Below are 8,832 nucleotides of genomic sequence, written 5' to 3' on the forward strand. Positions count from 1 at the left end.
GGGTGACCATTCTCAGCCTGATACCCACTTTACAGATGCAGAGGACAGACTAAAGATGCCACGGGACGAACTCAGGCACCACAGTGAGGCCCCACACTCAGGCCTCACACTCAGGCCCTCTGGCTCCAAAGCTCCCTCTGGTCATCGAGCTACACCCAGCTCCGCCTGAGATCCTACTATGTGCCAAGTGCTGCCCATAGGAACTTACGATCCAAGTGGAAAACAAACACAGAGCTTAAACACGTGAAAAATTACTAACAAAAACATTTCTTATTTAAGTAGGCCTGGTAGCTATACGAACTGGAGATGGCCTCTGTCTCTCCAAGCAAAAGGAATCAGTTGGAGGGGGCCTGGGCGAGACCAGGACACTGAGGGTAGATGTTGTAGGAACTCTGAAGACTGAGGAAGGGGGCCACAGCCTGGTTCACACTGGCGCAGCCTGGTCCGCCTGCTGCCACTGTGTCTGCTAAAGTGAGCACCCCGCCATCCCTCGGCCCCTACATCACTCTTCACAGTCCCAGAACAGAATCTAGTTAGGGTCAGGTGCCCAACGCCTGGCTGTCCCACGGTTGGGAGAGGAAGGGCGTGGCCCCTCTACTTCCCACAGTGGGAGGGAGAGAATTCACCAGAAGAAAATCAAGGAGTTATTAGGTCCAGGGAATGGAAGCTTGGTGGCTGAACAATGGCAAAAATCCCCTCCAGCGCACACATGTGTTTACATAGTCAGTAGGTGGATAGCAAGGAGCTCTTGACTTTGAAAATGGCTTTGGCTTGGCTTGTGGAGAAACTAATAAACCATTTCAGAAGATGAGTATGCAAGCCTCCAAACAATGGTGCAAGTGTGGCTAAAGTAAAGCTTTAGAAGGAGAGGACGAGACTGCAACAGTCAAGTTCACCTCACCATCGCACGAGCTGCCGCTCTCTCTGAAGCACGACTTCCCCCGAAGTGAGGCCATGTTAACATCAGGGGGTGAGCTCTAAGGAGCCTGGAAAACAGTGAGACGGTCAGTTGGAAGGAATTTGGAAAGAATACCCAACTGTGACACAGAGAGTTCTAGAATCTGGCAGACATGAGGATTCCAGGTCTCTGTTGTGGCAGGGGTACTTCACCAGGGCTTACCTGGCATCCCTGGGGTAGAATACACCCCCAGCCTCTCCTTCTGTCTTGGCTCCAGTCCCAGTTCTGTCTGCTGAGAAGTAGATGGTGAGGGACCTTATGGTTTGTGGAAGAGAGCTGCCTCTTGCTCCCTGGACTGGGCAAAAAAGGCTCTACCTGTCCCTTCTCCCTAGTGCTGGCAGGCTAATATTACTGGCCCAACCACAAGGCATGTTTGTGAAAGTGTGGAAATGCTTGATTCCACCCAGATAAGCATTTCCTGCTCTAGGCCTGGGTAGAACACAGCCATAGAACTGGGGTGGGAGCCAGGTGCTTCTTATCCGTGTATCAGTTAGCAATTGCTGTGTAACACACCACCTCAAAGTTTGATGGCTTGAAAGAACAATAATCTCTTATTCTTCCTGAGTTTGTATGTGGGCCAGGGTCCTTTCATAGGTCGTGCTTGGCTGCAGCACCGCAGCTGGCTCACCTCATCTTCCTCCTAAGACCAGCTGGCTTTGTCCTTCTCTTAGAGATGGCACAAACACAAGAGAGAGCAGGCAGACACACGGGGCCTCTTGAGGTTTACGCTCAGAACTGGCACACCGTCACTTCAGCCTCATTCTGTTGACCAACACCGATCTCATGACCTTTCCAGAGTCGGAATGAGAGGGTACTGCAGTTACTTGGCAAAGAGTGTGGATACAGAAAGAGGTAATGAACAGGGCCATGAATGCAATCTACAAACCCCAGGGTGAGTTGAGCTGGACGACAGAGACTAGGAAGCAAGCTTGATCTAGTAGGGCTGCAGGGGCCCGCATGGGCACACATCAAGGACCTGGGAGGAGAGCCACACTGGCAAGTCCCAGGCAGGGAGCAGAGACTGGAGAGGGAGAAGTCACTGAGCTGACTGGCTGATAGTGGCCTGAAGCAAGCTGGGAGTAAGCTGGGACCCAACCACCTTCTCCTTGTGCCCAGAAAGGGCTTATGACAGGTGCCCAGGCCCATAAAGGACCCCTCCAGGGCAGACGTGTCCCATAGATCCAGAGCAGCTTTAGATGGATCTGTCTTTATTTAAAACCACGTTTCCTGAACTTTATCCACTTACATTTCAATTTTTACCATTTTTTGCCATATGCGCTTGCCACTTGTACTAATATTTACTCGATATTTTTATTTAAATCAACTCATTTTTAATGTAAAGGTTTAATTAAGTAATGATATCCATGAAATCATCAACTTGTGTGCTAGTTATATTTTTATCTAATACCGCAGTAAAATAAACATATAACCTCTAGGATTAAAAAAAATCATTCATATTGTGAAGAAAGAAAACAAATCATAGTAGAATATGTTTATAGGCATCAAATACAGTCAAAACCCAAGGAGATCCTTATATATCTGAGGTAGAGTTCAGAAGAGTCATCTCCATGATACACACGACTCAGGAGAGCGGACACCTGAGGTGGGGTTGGGGAAATGAAAATGGGGTGGGTGCACAGTAGCTTCTAGAACAACAGTGTATTCTCTTGTAAGCACATTTCACAAGTGGCAACTTTAGATATTCAATATTTAGAAAGCCAGAGCAAGGGAAGGAAGGAACCATTCTTGTTGCAATACTAATTATCAAGCAAAGAGCAAAACAAAGACAGAAACTGCCTGCCTGTAGCGGACCCAAAATCATTTCTCGTGCTGTGCTTAGAAAGGCCCCCATGGGAAGGTCAGACCAACACGTGCAGACACTCATCCAGGTGCAGGGTGGCTCTCGGGGAACCACTGAGTTTTCTGCCCTGAGCAGACAGCAGGAACGGGGCACACACAGAGCTGCCCTGAGACAGCGAGGAGCAGGCAGTGACATGGAAGAGGCAGCATCCAGGCATCAGGCAAAAGCTGTGAGCAGCCCTTGGGAACCACATCAGCTGCTGGGTTTCCAAAGGAGACCGTCTGTTTCCCAGATCTGTCTCCTGTCTCTTGAGGGATGTGAGGTCCCCAGTCTTAAGCAGGTGTTGACATTTCACATGAAAATGCCTGTGGTTGGCAGCACCCCGATTCCTAGGCGGGGCATATTTCTTTCCAGGGCTCTGCTCCCCCTGACTTGGGCCTCTTACGGTCAGCACTGCATTTACTAGAGCTGCAGTTGGAGGTTTACATGGGAACCCCAGGCCCTCATCAGTGGGGTTCACAGCACTCTGCCAGCTGCGGTCAGCTCCTCTTGGAAACCCACCTCTCAGTGGGCAGTGAGCCCAGGAACAAGCCAGAACCATAGATGTTAGTGTTTGATGGTCTTCACTTCTGATGGGCTTGGGGGCCCTGCCTTCACAATGCGGGCTCTTGTAGCTCCCAGGGTTACTGAGAAGGAAGCTTGGCCCAAAGGGTCCTTTCTTTTCCAGAGAAACGAGGCTGTCCAAGTACGCCAGGGCTTGGGGTGCATGTGCTTGTGTACATGTCTCATCTGAAATGTTTTATCCAAAGCAATTTAGGCTCTTTGGAGGCTCTGACACTCAGCAGGCACACTCTGATATTAATATTTACAAAAGGATGAGTAAATGAGTGGAAAGCTTGTATTACCTTTAACCTCACAGGTACCCATTCATCTCTTACTATAAGATCAGAGCATAAGTGACACCCTGGAATCAGACAGACCTGGGATCTACTCCTTACTAGCTTGGGACCTTGGGAAAGTTTCTAAGCCTTTTCTGAGCCTCAGTCTCCCGATATGGAAAGTGGGGTGACAGTAACTGTGCTCACCTCTCAGAGTTATTGTGAGGATTATATGAGATGAGGCATGCAAAGTGCTTAGCACAGTATCTGACACAGCAGAACCATTCGATGACTCCATATATGTATGGGGCGGATGCTGATGATAACGAAGATAATGATGACAGTGTAAGTTGTTTTCCGATCCTTTGCCTCATTCATCTCTCTTTTTCCACGGAGCAGCATTCTCAAATATTTTGGTCTCAGGTCTTTGGCTTAAACATTATTGAGGATAACAAAGACATTGTTTATGTTGGTTTTATCAATGATATTTACTATAAGTCACAACTGAAAATCTAAGTATATGTTTATTAATTCTTTAAAAATAATGAGAATATACCTATGATATGTTAGTATAAATAAAGTATTCGTATTAAAAATAACTTTTTAAAATTTACTGAGGAATGTGGCATTGTTTTACATTTTTGCAAATCTCTTTTATGTCTGGCTTAACAAAAGATAAGTGGATTCTTGTATCTATCTCTGCATCCACTCTCCTTCCACGGTGGTTCTGTTGAAGAACATGAGGAAAACTCAGACTCACAGAGATAAGTAATTGGAAAAGAGGGGAATATTTTAATAGCCTTTTCAGATATTGTGTATAGTCTGTCATACTACTACTAAAACTCAACAAGTCATGTTTCTTAAAGGTAAGTTACAATGTAAAATCTAAAAACAAACTTCTGTCATCGTTTTCTTTAAATCTCATTGGTCTCATTGGGCTATGTATTCCAAGTGGGTTTCTTTGCAGACAGCAAGTATAAACATTTAAATCTTAATTTTTTTAATCCATTTCTGACAATCTCTGTCTTTTCATAGGTGTGTTTACATCATTTATACTTAATGCAATTATTTCTGTGATTAGGTTTAAATCTGCCATTTGTTGTTCTCTGTTTTGTTCCATTTGGTCTTCGTTTTGCTTTTTTCTCCTCTTTCTGTCTGCTTTTGGTTTGAGTACTTTTTTATTCCATTTTTCTTCATTATTGGGTTATCATTTATACTTCTTTAAAATTTTTTTCTTTAATGTTTCCCTTAAAGCTTACATATACATTGTTAATTAGTCCCAGCCCTACCCTTGAGTGACATTACACCATTTCATTTATAATGTAAGGCCCTTATAAAGGTATGTGCCCTCTTTCTGCCTCCCATATTTTATAATATTGTTATCACACATTTTACTGTTGTGTGTGCTATAAACTCTCAACAAATTGTTACTATTTTTACTTTAAATATCAGTTATCTTCTAAGTGATTAAAAACAAGAAAAAAATGTCTTCTACATTTGCCTTCATCTTAATGTTTTCCAGTGATCTTTATTTCTTCATGTATCTGTTTGGTACCTCCGAGGATTCTTCTGACATCAAATGTGGTATCTTTCCATATTAAATCTCTAACATCAATGGGTAACCAACAATTTGCCGTTCTGAGAGTAACTCCTGAAATTATCACAGGCTTCCCAGGTTAAGTGAGCTGTTGCCAGGTGAGGAGAAAGTCTTTCTTCTTCCTGCTGGTGGTAGTAAAGTAGTGTCACTTCGTGGGGAAAATGCAAGGTACTTCTCTTCCCATTGGAATCTGTATTGATGTCGAGTGGTACATGCATGAGAGCTCCCCCTTCTGGCCTCCAGACTCCATTCTGGTGAGATTTCTCTTTTATTTATTTTCACAGTGCTATATTCTTTCTGCCTGAAGATATTCCTTTAACATTTCTTGTAATGAAGGTCTGCTGGTAATAAACTCTCTCAGCTTTTGTTTGTCTGAAAAATCTTTATTTTTTGAAAGACTTTTTATTGGGTATAAAAAAGCTGGTTCTGTTGATAGTTTTGTGTCTTGATAATGGGTTGTTTTTGCAGAATTTTTGTCTCAGTTTTTCAAATGAACGCTAGATATTTTGTGTAGGACAGTGGTGCTTAAGGAAAGCGGTGTGTGTGACTGAAAATGGGCATTTGTGCTGTGCTCAGTCATGGGTGTGGGCAGTTGAGTAATCCAGCCAGGGTGTGATCCAGCCAGGAGGCAATCTGAGTTGCCATGGTTTCTGTCAGCCTAACACCAAGTTCAAACTCCTCAGCATTACCTTGTGCTCATGGTGGGACTGGGTTCTTGATACTCTGGCTTCACCCTCAGTTTTTGGCCTTCCCTGTGCACCCACTCCTCAGAGGGGCCCTCTCCACACTCTCGATCCTCCTCACCAGTGGACTGTTGTTGCCTGTTACCCAGTATCTCCTATATCCCTGAGCCTCAGAGGTAGGGCTTTCTCAGTGGTCCTTCCTCTCCTCTCTGTGGCAGTTTAGGGTTTTTGTCCCATAGGGGAGTAGGCAAGAAGTCTGGATAGTGTTTTATGCCTTCCCTGCAAGAGTGACCAATGCAGCACCAAGGGCAGCTTTCCCTGTTTTCTGCTCTGCCCCCGTCCTCATAAGCATCTGCTGGAGGTCTCTGGAAACTCCCCTTGGGCCTGCAGTGCCATGGTTATCTATTCTGACACTAGTCTATACTCAGGCTCTAGCACTTTGCTAAAAGCCGTAACTGAATTATCTTTTCCCTCTCACGTGGTACATGGATCATGACCTAGTGCTCATGTCCCCTCTCTCTTTAGAGGCACCTGTCTTTTCTTAGACAGGCTACTTGGTTGCCCTGAAATCTCAGCTCTTTGAAGAGGTCAAGAAGGATTTTGTTAATTTTTTTAGAATTTATTTATTATTTTTTAGTGGAGGTAATGGGGATCGAACCCAGGACCTCATCCATGCTAAGCATGCACTCTACCACTTGAGCTATACCTTCCCACACAAGAAGACTTTTGATTTCATGGTTTACCTGGCTTTTTCTTGCTGTTAGGCTGGGAACAATGCTACTTCCCACTCTACATTCTACATAGAAGTAGAACTGCTTTGTAATATCCATCTTGAAATTTGAATGGGTTTTGTAACATCATGCACTGGTCATTTGGAAAGTGTTGGTTCATTAAATTGAGCAGAGTTTCCAAGTGTTGATGCTATTATACTATATCAAAAGTCAAATTATTTAGTGGGGTGGGAAATAGCTCAGTGGTAGAGTACATGCTTAGTATGCATGAGGTCCTGGGTTCAATCCCCAGCACATCCATTAAAAAAAAGTCAAATTATTTAATATCACTACTGATATAATCAGAAGTCTTTAAATATTGACAGAAGCTGACAAGCCCACCATGGTGGATACAAGTTTTCCCCAAATTTCAATGTTCAACTTGAAATCTTGACTTTTATCTTTGGTAACTCATCCTGCCTTAAAGTGATAGGCTCATTTTGTTCATTTTTGAGAAATACCAAATACCTAAGTCTGAAAAACCATAGGTTTATGTGTCAGGCCTTTCTTTCAAGTGGAAATAGTGTTCCATTAAAACAAACAAACAAAACCCAGCAGCTAGCTCAGCTTACAACTCATACACTACGCGGCACTGTACTTGGAGACAGCTGGTATACCCGGTCCTAGCAGCATTGCTCCATGTGAACGCCACATTCATCACATAGCATCTAAAACAGATGAGTACTCAGTGACTGAAATTTATTAACAGTAACTTTTACTGCTTCATTGGGAACTTTCTTGAGTGCAAGTGGATTTTTTTAGCTATGAGTTCGTGGTGAGAAGAGTGCAATGACTGCTTGTACAGTTGGTGCCACAGACTTGATGCGTGCCGGGGCACCGGCGGTTTTCCTCACAGCTGCTTTTGTATCATCGGTACAACATCAGTCTTGGTATTATTATCAATAACGTCAGTTATAAAAGACTTTTTGTTCTGTGACCCCTTGACATGGTCTCAGGGACCCCAAGAGACCTACAGTCCATGCTTCCAGAACCATTTTAATAGAGATTGGCACAGTGCCTGGCACAGAATAGGAGTTCAATAAATAATTGTTGAATAAATAAACTAATAAGTCGTCTTATTTTTTTCTTTTTCAAAATAAAGATAGGTTTCTTCGTATATTTTTTATAGGAAAAGAGGCCATGTCTCTAAGGAACAAAAAAACCTTGATTCAAAATGCTATTCCCAGCTGGATGCAGGTCAGGTGATGACATAGACTGAACTTGGATGTCTGGAAGTCTTCCCCCAGACCCTCTTCTTGTTAAGGTATCCCATGACTCCTGCCTCCCTGCTGCCTCCAATTAGGGTGGGAGCATGACCCAAGCCTGGCTAATCATCATAGTTCCTGCCCCGTGGAAGATCAGAGAACAAAACTGGGAAACGGACTGCAGCTCAGCCAAGCTAGGGGTTCCCACCGCTGGCTGATCATCAGAATCACCTGGGGAGCCTTTTTTCTTATGGAATGTTTCAATCCAGTGTGGGAGGAGGTGAGTAGTACAACACAATGAACTCTACATTTCCATCGCCCAGCTTCAACAATGATCAACTCATAGACAATTTTATTTCATCTGTCCCCTCACCTACTACCTCCCCACTGAGTTGTTTTGAAGCAAAGCCCCTGCATTATATCATTCTACCCATAAATAGTTTAACATATATCTCTAAGAGATAAATACTTTTTTATAAAATAGAACCAGAATAGCATTATAACATCTAAGAATAATTATAATTCCTTTTTTAAAAATTGTTGACATTTTTGTTAACAATTGTTAACCTACCCTCTTAACCAATTTTTAAGTGTACAAGAGTATTGTTAACTATAGGCATAATGCTATGCTAGTCTCTAGAACTTACTCATTTGCATAATTGAAACTTTATACCTATTTTTTAAACATTTTTTTATTGAGTTATAGCCATTTTACAATTGTGTCAAATTCCAGTGTAGAGCACAATTTTTCAGTTATACATGAACATACATATATTCATTTTCACATTTTTTTTGCTGTGAGCTACCATAAGATCTTGTATATATTTCCCTGTGCTATACAGTATAATCTTGTTTATCTATTCTGCATATGCCTGTCAGTATCTACAAATTTTGAAATCCCAGTCTGTCCCTTCCCACCCCCCACCCCCTTGGCAACCAC

Source organism: Camelus ferus, chromosome 9 (genome assembly GCF_009834535.1).
Source record: "Camelus ferus isolate YT-003-E chromosome 9, BCGSAC_Cfer_1.0, whole genome shotgun sequence".
NCBI classification, from domain to species: domain Eukaryota; kingdom Metazoa; phylum Chordata; class Mammalia; order Artiodactyla; family Camelidae; genus Camelus; species Camelus ferus.